General features: G+C 34.9%; 1 protein-coding gene across 4 annotated transcripts in view; it reads left to right on the top strand.

Annotated features, from left to right (window-relative positions):
• The window catches only part of trh (PAS domain-containing protein trachealess), a 350,233-nt gene that overhangs the window by 264,425 nt on the left and 72,317 nt on the right, over positions 1-13,491 (top strand). The window lies entirely within an intron of this gene.

Here is a 13,491-nt window from a genome sequence, read left to right as displayed (position 1 = left end):
TTAGAAAGGGCGATATATTTGTATATTATTTCTAATTTTTGGCATCATTAACAAATTTTAATGACTTAATACCATATTATTCAACTAATTATATAAAAATAAACTATGTTTTTTTTTATTTTAAAATTCATATTAAAGTTTACAAGGGAAATTTCTAGAAATTATTAAAGCTTTGACCTAGAATTAAACCTAGGTTTACCAATTTATTTATGACGTTAACTAGCTAGATTTAGTAATGATTGTCAGTGATTCGCAAACTGTGGGGTCTCCTTCCATCCAGATTTTGTTGGACGTGAGGAAATTTTGAGTAATTCAAGGAAAAAAAAAATTCGTTTATAAAAATATTTAAAAAAAAAAGCATAATTACTTTTTTAATTTACTTAAATTTAATATGATTAATTGTGTCAATTAATTACATAAACAAAAAACCTCTATGACTTAACTGTGAGCCAGGGGACATAGGTTTTAAAAATGGCCAATAAAAATAGAAGCTTTTAAAATTAAATAAATGATAATATTCAACCAGACAGCAATAACATTATAACATGTTAGTGCTATATCTCTATTTCACCATAAAATAAATGTTAACATCAAATAATGTCGCGTAAGTTTGAATCTGAGTAAGCGAATCCAAAATGTAAAAAAGGGACTAAGCATTGTATGTGAATACATGAAGTATTCGGCTTAGCATTATTCAAGGATTATGGTGGATGATAAGTCGAATTGAGTACTCAGTATTGTGAGCAGTTTTTCAGCTCGTTTGAAAGTCTATGATGAGTCTAACTTTATGGTCTTTTCTAAATACTAATCTAGACAGAAAGAATTTTATGGCAACCTTTTACTTACTTAGTTGTTACTAAGTTGTTTCTTATCGATTGATAGCTTTAACAAGATCTTGATTAGATTTTAGATAGTTATTTACTTAGAATAACCAAAGTAAATAGAATAGAATCCAACTTGTTTGCTTTTGACGCTATTCTTGTTATTCTATGGTTAACTTGATGGTTTAGAATGCAACAGCTAATGCAAATAAATGAAAAACTAAAAAACAAATATAATTATCGTCTTTATACGGTAGCGAGCCTGTATTTTCTAGTTGAGATCGTTTCCAAACTACCAACCATCTTCCAAGTCTATAGGGTTCGAGTAAAGGATTTGACTTCTTGATAGAAACCTAATGTTTTCTTGATTGATCACATAACTAATAAAATCAACAAATTATTAGCTAAAATTGCGTACGATCCAATCATAGGTTAAAATTTATTTTCAGGTTATGTTTGAAGTTAAATTTCTTTCCAAAATTTGCTTTTCAATTTAGTTTAAACAAGATATGAGACGTGGGGGTACGAATGGAATGAGCAAAGTAACAAAAAGAAGAAGTTTTTTTTCAGGCTGGTTTACGTCCAAGTACCGAATTACGTGTCGTGAACGGAGGCGATTAGCAAAAATATACTTTACTACTAAGTTCTCATATTAACTATTTAATAGAATCCAAAGCCTAGACTGGGAATCGAAACCAGTTTCCTTCAAATACTTCTTAGCTTTGCTAGAACCTCGCCTCTAACCCTTCGGCTGCTGTGGCGCCTTGGAAGTTTATAATATAGATTTTTAAATAATTTTTGATGGATTTCCAAATGTTTTTTTTTTTTAATTTAAACTCCTAAAAGTTTTAACATTGATTGCGCTTCCTCCATGGTTTTGTTCAGATATTTAAGGGTTAATTTCGAAGAGTTCAATTTACAAAAATTAAATAACAATAATTTGACAAGATGAAAGCTTGATTTATTTAAATTTCAGTTTAGATTATAGGTTATATTACAAATTATATATTATAGGTTTTAACTATTATAGATTATCATTAAGGGATGCTTAAATCAACCTTTAAATCAGTCACCAAGTGCTTATATTCCCTCATTTTACTTCTACATACTCTTCAGCAAATGATTGCTCTTCAATGTCCTTCAGTCTGTCAGCAAACACGTAAATTATATCGATCAAATTGTTTTATAAAATACTGTCTAATTTCTATACACCTTAACAACCAATTGTTTTGAGTTTTATTATAGGAGAAAGTGGTACGAGGCACATACCGAATTTGTTCCATTGTAGTAATGGCAGCTTTAAAAATCTAAATTGGGAAGTTTTTGAAATTTTGGTTACGTTCCAAAATTTACGTACCGAGAACACTTTGTTCCAAAACCAAAATGCAAAATGATTGTTAAAATAATAAAAAAAATAAAATTATTTATTATAAATATTAAAAGTAAAGTAATGATCTATCTGTTGAGCCTGCTTTTATAAATAGCATCTGTTAGACAATTTAATAATAGATGAAATTTATGGCATTCACTGAATTACAGCCATATTATTACAGGAAATTAAAAATCAATTACTGGAAACAATTTTTAATAAATAGTTGATTAAAGACTATTAAAAGTTTAATTGAATAATTATAGTAATCAATTTAAAGCGGATATTAATACTTCTGTAAATTTACATACATATTACACAAAACTGTAATTTACGTTTCACTATTAAAATACCAACTGGTATTTGTGATCGTATTTTATTTATTCTTTGTAAATTTCATCAATAATGTTTATCGGTATCCATAAAGTTTATATCTTAATATTTTAAAAAATAACGGCATTCTTTCTTCAGAATCCTAGAAAATGTTTCCTGTTTCCAAAAAAACGAAACCTTTTTGAACCATTTGAACAGTTTATTGCATTTAAATTAATCAAGTATTTGAATTTCACTTTATTCATATCTTCTTAACAATAACTTATAGTTTAAAAAGTAAAGAATAAGGGTTTATTAAACGCCAAAACGTATACAAATCAGCAACTACCCATCATTTCATTCATACATCGTGATTGTAATTTCAACCATTTAGAAACGTTCAAAAAATCTTATGTTTTGTTCAAAATTTATAACAATTTTGTTATATCATTTTAAATAATTTCACTGCATTAAATTTTCATTAACATTGTTTAAAATTTATTAGACCCTTAAGCTGGCCATTTTCATTTATAATAGATTTTCAAACATTCAAATTATGCAGTAATCTTCTGCAGCTTCATCTACCTTCTGCTTCAAGTGTAAACTGATAATGAACTCTGTTATCTTTGACTTCATTGACTGAAGTCTATGAAGCCAAATTGAACCGAATTGACGTTTCGCCCCTTTCAAAGGCAGACATTCTCAAACTTCCTTTGAACATTCCGATTTATCCCTGCCGTTTTTAAGTTGTAAATGCGCTCAAGCTAGTAGCTTGAAGTAAGCTCCTTGTAATTATTTTAGCTCCACATAGCGTTAAGAGGTGCCCTGCCTAAAGCTTCTAAGAATTTCCTTTAGGCAGCCTTCTCTTCTTCATTTCCCGGTATAACCAATGCCCTGAAGTCGATTGCAAAGCATCTCAGTGTTTCACTTTCTGTAAGGCAGCTCATGAAGCCCCTGCACTTTAGTTTATAGCTAGACTCTCTTTTCACAGGTACGAAATAGACCCAATTACAGACGCAAATCTTCAAATAATATAATTCTGGCGTCTCTTTTTTCTTCTAGGGTCTCCGGTGGTAGAAGAATGACCGTAACTTTTCCATCAAAATTGCTTGTACTTGGGAACCGCTGAGAAAGTCTCTAACGTTTTTTGAACAGTGTTAGGTGCTAGAAGTTTTACTACCTCAATTGACGCAGTGGGAGCAGTTCGCGTATATCAAAAGGCAGACCTTTAATCTTCCACGTCAGCAACGCAATTTGTTTCGTTTAGCATCTCTGTTACTGGTCTTCAAGTCTGCTAGTAGTTTATAATGAGCTGCTTCAACTTTACGAACATGTGTTTTACTTAAGTTTATCGGCGAATTTCCAGCAGTTCTACTCAAGCTGGCTGCTCCATAGCTGCTATTGGGAAAAAGTGAGCATCAATTGGGGGTGACTTAAATCTTAGCGGCACAATTTTGAAATAAAATTGGATCTGGAAAATTCTTTATCTTACGAGTAGTTTATTGTTCTAAGTTTAAATACAAAATTAAAAGTTAAGTGTTCTGATGAAAAAAAAAAGTCGCAGCGAACTTAAACAAAGACAAGAATAAAATTAGTATTACATGAAATATCTTCTTCAGTTCTCCCCCTTCGGCTGTTTGTGTCTCTGGAGATCGGGAAGGACAGCAAAGAGGGAATGATAGAGCGGTTTAATTCCCTATAATTACCATATTTCATTAAAGTGAATAGAGAAGATAATGACGATGGGTTAAGAGAGGAGGGTCGATGGCAGATCTCTGGAGTAGATGTCTGGGAACAAGTAACCCAGTACATGGATACTTGTTGAGTTCTCCAGCAGATATCCGGGCTCTGAGTTCAGTTTCACCCTCCAGATCTTCTCACCGGAGTGGCCCGGAAACAACATCAGCCCCCTGGAGCCCTTTCTTATTTTCTTGGTCTTTTTATTTGGAAATCACTACCACTGCCACCGTTTTGTTTACAGCGCTCTACTGCTGTACTAGCTGCTAGACCTCATCATAGGGTGAAAATGTCTTGTAAAATGAATTTTATTCTCTTTTACCCTATTTTCTTAAACATCTTTTACCAGCTTAAGCTCTTTTTATTGTACCTTTTTACGGATTCCCTTTACCCGTTTATTTTTTTTATGACTGTAATGACAACATCGAATAGTGAGACAAAATGTAAACAACAAAAATTAACTGGAAATTGTCAGTTAAGTTCTTTAATTATGCACTCGCAGAAACTTCCTGCTGTCATTAGTAAATACTTAAAATAAATTAGTAATTACTTAAATTAATGCAGTATTGCGAAATACTTGTTTATTTGTCACACGAGTTGTGATATTGACACATCAAGTATTACATGTCAGTTGAACAAGAATTTAGAAAATATTTTTTTCACTAGTTAATTGTAAATTTTCCATTGTAAAACAATGAAAAACCCCCAGCTTATTCGATGTTTTTCGACATTTTCCGAGTTAGCAGGAAAGCAAGAAAGAAAACACATTCTTGCCACTAAACAGTAATTCCTGCCGACCCTATTCTCATCGTTCTCTACTTGAAACAAAATCGATATATGTGAATGTAGGCCGATAGAGCACATTGAATCGTTTGTGACGAGTCCAACCTTTACTTCTTTCCATTAAGATGTAACCAGCGCTCCGCAGAACTCTGTAACACTCTAGTTGTGTACAGTACACAGCTGTTTTTGTAGCTAAGTAACTCTCAAGCTTGCCTACGTAGCATAGTTGTGGCAGCATGTGAGAAGTTCGGACGATATGCTCCTCTAGTGTGCTTGTGGGTGTATAGCTGTTGCAGTAATGGTTAGGGCATGGAATGGCCGATACTTGCACTGAATACATAACTGTAGTCGCCGCGCGCACCACACCAGCGGAGGCGGCATTCGACCAGAAAGTGGTGAAGGTTTCCTAGAGAGGATCACGTGCCGCCACTGATTTTCTACTCTCACGTCCCAGCATCTGAACCCATGGTCGGTCATGGTCCTTACCACACCTACAAACCTAACTATGTGTCCCAGCATGCTACCTGCTTACTTACTTAATACGTATTATTATTTTACAATATCCATTCATAATACGACTTCAAGAACTAGAATAGAAGTTCTTACAATGTTTAGAAAACTTTTATCTATGTGATAACTCAATTCATACACAAAATTAAACAAAATCTGGTATGAGTCCAACCGAGTTAATAAATCTTGTTCTTTTGAACGTAGATATAAAATATTGAAGATGAGAGTGAATTTTCCTTCCTTTGAACTCGAACGCTTTAGATCATGTTCGCCTAAAAGAATCTAAAATCTAGCACTAGATTTTTAGATTCTAGTTTGGGTACTTCTAACTGAATTACTTCCACAGCACCGCCCGGATCAATGATAAGTTTTTCAATTTTCAACATTAGCCAAAAAATTCAGAAATCATGTTGGAGAGGCACAATAAGCCGCCCGTACTTTTCAAGATAGAGCCATCTGAGATGGATGATGGTCCTGGAATCGTTCTAGCCAATACGAACATTCTTAAGCATTAGTAAAGAATGGAAGAAGTTAAATGTATGGAAGCGAAATAATTTTTCTAACTTTATGTTATAGCTAGTTGAGTTCCACCATTTCATTTCCTGCTCTCTTTTTGCAACTAAACGTCCTCTCTAAACATCTAACTAACAAACTAATAATTAGAAGAGAGAGCGACAGAGAGGAAGTGCTGGAAAAAATTACGTTTGGAAAATTATCTTTATTTCAAGAGCGTTAAAGAGTTGCTCCTCACCGTTTCTGTCGACCCTACCGCGTAATATCTATCCATCCTTCTATACTCACACCGGTTTCAGTTGAACCGTGCGACCCGTTTCACCATTACTTATTCGGAGCACGTATCCTACTTTAGTTTAATTACTGCTGTACTTGGCCTCCTTGTAAAAGATCTCAAGAAGAAACAAACCGAAAGATGAACAAGAAGAAGGGAGAATTTCACTCTTTTGCCAAGAACATAGGCAGAGAAAAGGAATGCAAGCTCCTAAAAATAGAGAGGGGCAGAAAGAGATCTTCCTGTGGGTCTCGGTGTAGGAGAGTGTGCCAACTGTGCCGTACCCACACTTACCTCTATAGCCACGTAAACATCAGTTTGTAAAGGAGGCGTTTGTCATCCCTCACCAAGAGCTGTTGTTTCATGACCTGGAAATTGAGTGAACTTTGCCAGCTCATACAAATGGCCATATTAAAGGTTCAGTTTACAACGATTGTGGCAGCCTACACACTACTGGCCCCAGATGGAGGGATACTGTTGGGGTGATATTCAGGCGTCTCTTAATCATGACAAAGCCCCTACCTCTCCTAATTACTGTTTCGAAATTATTGCCCGTTCCTCCTATTTCTCTCGCTTCCTCCAACATTCCTGGAAAACGAGGAAGGAATTAGTCCTGCACGGAGATCCCAATCGGCGTGCATTTTCTAGAAGCCTTTTGCAGATCACTTACAGTTGTTGGATAGTGTCTGCTTTAAACTGACTGCTAATAATTTTAATTTGCAGACTCTCCTTGAATTAACCAAAAAAATATGTTATTTCAATTGTAAAAAAACTATTTAAAAAATCTATTCACTATCTCCTCTTATTAAACCCAACTGTTGTAAATAACCATTTATTTTTTCGGATTCTCGGCAAATTCGGAATTTTAGAATTGTATTTAATTTGTAGTAACACTTTGCAAACGGTGAAAACTGTGTAATACCCAGAAATGAGGAAGTTCACCTTTCGTCAAAATCCCCACCTTGAAATAAGTTTTAACGAAGAGCAAACCTAACAATTGCTTATCTAAGTACTTATATAACATACTTGAAGACATCAACCGGTTTTTCCAGAAAATCAAGGAAAATTAAAAAACAAATCCTTCAGGAAATTCGTACTTTCCACCAAGAAGGGTGACTAAACTGTTAACTACTTCATTCTCTCCGATAAAACGAATTTTTCTGAACAAACGTTCTAATTACCATTTTGAACATTTCTCACCTAGTATACTTTCAAAACCGTTTGCTAGCGTTAAACTTCACTGCATTTTAGATGTATCTGAGACATTAAAAAACAATCATTTAAATGTTCAAAGTTTAAAGAATACAAAAACGTGACGATTACAGCATTCGGAAGTTAAGACTCCTGTAAACATAAACTTTAATGCAATACTAAACAAAGTGCCAAAAAAAGCCTAGGTTTTATTTCATTCTCAGTTCAGTCTTCCAAAATGGTAACTCCGAAATTCTCAATTGTTATAAAAGTTCAATAATAACCTCTACTAAAAGAAGTTACATTAGTTTATAGTTCACATACTTGATTATTTTCGTAGTTTTTCATAAGAAATTCAGAACACCTATTTGATTACCGTTCTGCAACAGTTCATAAAAACAATAGTAATTTCAATTTGTAAATCAATAACGGGGAAATGATAACATTATGTTAGACGGAAATTTAGAGAATATAAATTTATTTATCCTACTAACTTTAAATAGAAACAGAATTTGAAAAAAAAAAGCCACATTAATTTCCTAGTTATTGTAACTGAAAGTTTATAAGAAGATAATGAAGAAACGAGACTTATATGGGAATGAGTTAAATAGTTCGTTTGTCAATGGATGTGAGCTAATTCCATTTAGTTGAATGCGTCAGCGGTTTCTGTAAATCTTCAACTGTTTTCTGTTGGGAGGTGTGCCACTTCTTGTTGGCTCCAAGTGGTTTACAAAGGCATCTTGATTCTGCATGAACGCCTGAAACCCTGAAAACCTGTCGAAGGTTTTAATGCACTAATTTACACATACCTATTCATATATGTAATTAATATACGTTTTTATATTGATCTTTTAATGATTATGTATTTTAATTACAGTACAAACAAATGAAACTATTACCTAAATACAAAAGAAGTGAAGTTACACTATATGGTTACTTGTAAACGATTAAAATAATAGATGCTTATCGAAATATCATTGCTGGAGTTTATTAATAAATAGAGACTCGCGCTGGAAACTTGATTATAGTTATTAGATGTATAGATGATGATGGAAGTGGTGGTACTCTGAAGGTAAAAGAGGATGCTGGCCACTGAGAGAGCACACTGACACCGCATCATCTTGTTCATCTTCAAGGCTCTGCCGACCTTAATTGAGATCGCGCTACAGAGTATGACTCTATGATGCTATACATTATGTTTGTAATTATATATTCTGTTCAAAATAAAACACGATTCATTATTTTTTTGAAACAAGAACTTTTGCTTCAATATCTTATATGTTCGCTTGGCTCACTTTAATATATTAGTATTGAGAAATAAAACGGGGCTCCTCCTGAAATAAGTTCAATTAATATTTCTCGAGAATAAGTTTTTTGGACAGGGAAACCTTCGGATTCTGCAGCTCTTGTTGCGTGTCCCTTGAGAAGTAGCGCAGTAGAGTCCACTTAACAGCCTAATCACACAGTACTTTCTTCCTTCATTGCTGTCTTCACAAGGTTCGCACATTTAGTGCTAGTTAACATTGTTTTGTAAATCAACAGTCTTCTTTACCCCTTTCTTGGAAGGGGCGCCTTGGCCTTTACTAGCTGCCATTGTGACTAGAGATAATGGATTAGTGACGTGTCCTCGCCCCCAGGCTCACATTCATTCTGCCAGTTCAATACATCAACTAATTGTAAGTATAAATACTCATAATTAGACCATGCTATAGTGTATAACTGTGCTAGTTATAACTATGGTCATTCTATGTCTAGAAGTTTTAGATAAAACAACATCTTGAACTCCTCTTTCCACTGTTTTTTCCATTTTATAAAGTTTTCGGCAGAGAGGAAGCTGCATTTTCATAATTTCCGTTTAGTTCCAGAGAAGAACGGGACATTCGATTGCACCTGGAGTTTCACAGAACATGACTTAGTCAAAACTTTCCACTTCATAAAAGTCTACTCTATTTGGCATTCCCTTTTTCGAATTCTAAGTTAATTGTTGGTAAAATTGAGAAGACAATTTAACAGCAAGGATGGCCGTAGGAAGTCTTCATTACAAAAACTTTTCATTGGTTTGGCAACCAGAAGGTACCTTTTTCAGGTTCAGTTAATTAGATAAATTAGTTCATGTGTATGGATCATTTATTATAAACAAATGCTGTCAGGGCCCTCCCTGCCTGAATTAGCTCAGTGTTGGCTCAATGGACGCGCAAGCTGAGAATCCTGGATACGCGTCCAGACGTGCTGTGATGAAAGTATGGGACGAAGGGAAGAGATCAACAAATTAGGAAATGAAGGAATTATAAAACTCTTAAAACTGAATCGATTATACACCTTATAAGTAACATATAGATTATATTTTAGATTCAGTTCACCCTTTCTAGAAATCCCTAACGAGACTCTCACGCGGAAATCCCCGCTTCCAGCTGCCAGCTCTTAAATTATCCATTCCTAAAAATCTCCTACATTGCGGTCCGATAATAGACAGTGTTGACTGGGCGCCGGTACAGTGCCTCTGTAGATGATATCTTCTTCATAAAGAAAAAAGAAGGAAGGCGAGCTCAGAACTTCAATATAAGCTTGAATAATATACGACTTGTAAATAAAGATTTGTCCACTTGCCCATATTACAGAATAATACAAAAAACGAAACCCTAAATAGTTTGGTAAATTGACAGAGTCTTTGAGGAAGCCCTTACAGTTAGTTAGGTGATGTTAAAGGAGGCCACACGCTAGTTACAACAAGAATAGACGGCGTAGATGGCCGGACAGCCGATGGTTATTGTTTTAAGAGTTGCTGACAGTGGCCGATAGAAGGAAACAGTGGCCCAGGGTTCAGAAGAACTGGGAAAGTAATCTAGTTAGCAGTGGCGGTCCCTGAGGACCACTACGGGCTCTCTACTTGTACTCCGCGCACCCATCAGCCCTTCAACTGATTATCTTCACTGGTACTTCTGTCCGTGCTGACAAAACACTTAGCTTACACTACCATCCTGCCTTATCTGACAAGAGGAATCGGTTAGGGTAGAGGATCTCTCTAGGGTCAACAAAATAGGCCATACTCTACTGAGAAACTAACATTCATCTTTGTTTCTGGTTGTATAAACAAAAAAAAAAACCTATACTTAACGGGACTTTGGGCGTTTAAGCTGTTTATTGATATTTTCAATATTCACATCGATTTAGAAAATTAATTATCAATTTTAAAGAACTGCTCTGATATCGTCGATAATGATTTCAACTGCTTTATACGTACATTCGAAACGACTTTCAACCCAAATTAATTCAGTAACTAATTTGGTAATAGCAATTTTAAGTTAAAAAACTTGTTTCAGACAATATTAAATTTATGATTTTAAATTTTCTGTGAGTTTTCTAATATTTTAATAACAAATTTATTAAAATAAATAATTTAGTCTTATAGCGCTTTTTGGGAACGTCTATCAACGAACTGTGTGATTTCAAATGATTCCCAGAATCAAAATGGGCAGGATTTTCAGTTTTTAATTGGTTCTTCGCCTCAAAGATTGAAAGCTACCTAGCCTGATAGATCTTACGGAGAACTTGCCTTGAAAATATCTTAGTTTTACTCGTTTTAATGCTCATGCTTTTTAGTGTTGAACTAGTTTATGTCCATTTGCAAAGCTTAAATTCTTTAATATTTTCGAAAAATTGAGTTTAATATTTTATAAGAATTTAACTCTGCTTTCTTACGAGTATCCTTGTTTTAATTTTTATTCAATGGGTTTCTTTAAATATAAAAGATTTTTTAAAAAAAGACATGGAGGACTGTTTTGCTTTTGAAGTAACCAATACAGAGTGTTGCGCGTCCCGAAAGCAACTTATCTAGTGCACTCTCGTTCCGCCAGCCTGCATCTCCATCAGAAGGTTGCTTCCCTTAAAGCTAGTACAACATTTTAGTGTTAAGCACGGTAAAGGAAAAGCGAGCAGGGGAAAAAAAAGGAAAGTTGGGGGTTGCAATTTTTATTTATATTCAGCAAGCGTACACAGACGGCGTGCTGGCTCTCGACTAGAGAGGGCAAATGGGCGGCAGACTAATGTACAAGGTCTGGCGCTGGAAGGTGCCGACCAAGAAGCAGTCGGGTAGATTTGCATTGACTTTTTGACTTTCTAACAGGGCCCATAGCCTTCTTCATGTTCTATTCTTGGTCTTCTTTGAGTGCTTCTTTCTTTGGTCTTCACTTCTCCATAATCCTTCTGTATGGAGAAGACTGTTACGCTAAACTTCCGCTACCCCGGCGTAGCTTCAGTGGAGACGGGGTGGGCCGAGGTGTAGGCACCAGAGATAAATAAATAAAAGAAAATAAAATAAAGTGTATAAAAATTGGAAATATATATATATATATACCTGCGTTATATTTGGGCGCCACGCCGTTTTAACATGAACTTCCGTAGTAAACGGCGAAACCTACGGGGGAAGGGGGAACAGGAAGAAAATCAAAGAAAAGGCAAGTAGGAGTATATAAAGCATATATTAAAAACTATTAAGCACAAAGAAACAGAAATAATGGCAAATGCAACCTAGTTTACTTGTTCAAGTTTGAACGTTACGCTAATTACCTTAATTACGGAAGCTTCCTTACACAGACAAAAAAAAACTAGAACTTATATAAAAGCTGAATGTTAACACAAAAATACTAGAAACACTTTTTATAAGAAAACCTTAATACCACAAAGAAAAATTAATTACATGCAACAAAAGAAAGAATCGAAATAGTAAAACTAGTAACTACTAAAAGAAAAGGTAAAGTTCTTCGATTATCCAAACAGAGCCTGTCAGCAGACGCTTCTCCGGGAAACAGTTTGAATCAAAACGGGACTTACCCCAGGCCTGGTTGTTGTTCTTTTTCAGTTAGTAATTCATAGAGTGATATTTACGGAGGTGACCGCTGTCTTCTTTCTTCGGGATCCCCACGATGCTGTTCCAGAGCTCTTTCCAGCGCAGTCCTCCTCGCACTTTCTTCTTCCCTTTTCACCCTTTTTATTTTGTAGCGTACAATCCCTGCTCAGGGGTATATTACCACGGCACTACTACTACCACTGGTAACTCACCCGCTACACAATTGTTCCTAATTTCCTAATAAGGAAAAATTAGGAATACTAATCCGGCCTAGCCGTAGAAAAAAGGAAAATCCGGTCCTTCACACCGCACGCCACGCTAGCTCTCACACTGTCCCTCACTCCTCTCAACTATGCGCCGCTCTGCTTTTTTTTCCCCTTCGTCAGCAGTCCGAAGTACACCTTCACTCTATTCTATTGTTTTGTGCATAAAAACTACGTATTGCTTATGCTAGGCTTGCATTTGCTTTATAGATTAAATTATTTAAAATTAAAATTATAACTAAATTTTGTTACCCGAATTTTAGTCGGTAACAAGTCTCTTTCCGAAGAACAGTTTTAACTGTTCATTATAAGAGCCTGGGCGACTAAATTTCTACCCTCTCGTACTCTACTGAGTAAGATCAAGATATTTTGGTCATACAGACTGTCTATTTTGGGCTTTTACCATAAATATCTGTTTTGTGGTCTCTTAAATCTGAAAAAGGCTTATTTTATTTTTTTTATTTCGATTACAAATTGGCCTGCATAGCGGAAAGTTCAAATTTGGACCCCGTAAACAGCTTTTGAACTGAAATTGTTCTTAAATGAATAGATCTTTCAGTTTCTTTAATGATTTATCTCCAATGATTTCTTTTAAGCTTCTTGAGCTCAATGCACAGATCTTTTCATTTTTTCTTGAGCATATTTCTATGAAAATGCTTATTAAGATAGTTATGGGGTAGTGGTTTAAATCTAAAATTTAATTTAAGTCTAATGTGCAGCCCCTCTTGCGGTAATATTAAAAATACTTCAATAAGTGATTTTAATTTTTGTTTTTTAAGATAATCGTTACAGCGGAAATGAATAAATATTTGTTCCTGTTTCTCGCCTGATTTTTCCGAACATATCTTATGCCAGTTAGTCTAGATTTTCCA

This window comes from Rhodnius prolixus, unplaced genomic scaffold, assembly GCF_049639745.1.
Source record: "Rhodnius prolixus isolate KJV_2025 unplaced genomic scaffold, Rpr scaffold_1, whole genome shotgun sequence".
Classification (NCBI taxonomy): domain Eukaryota; kingdom Metazoa; phylum Arthropoda; class Insecta; order Hemiptera; family Reduviidae; genus Rhodnius; species Rhodnius prolixus.
The sequence above is the reverse complement of the archived record's forward strand: the minus strand, read 5'-3'. Positions and strand labels throughout refer to the sequence as shown.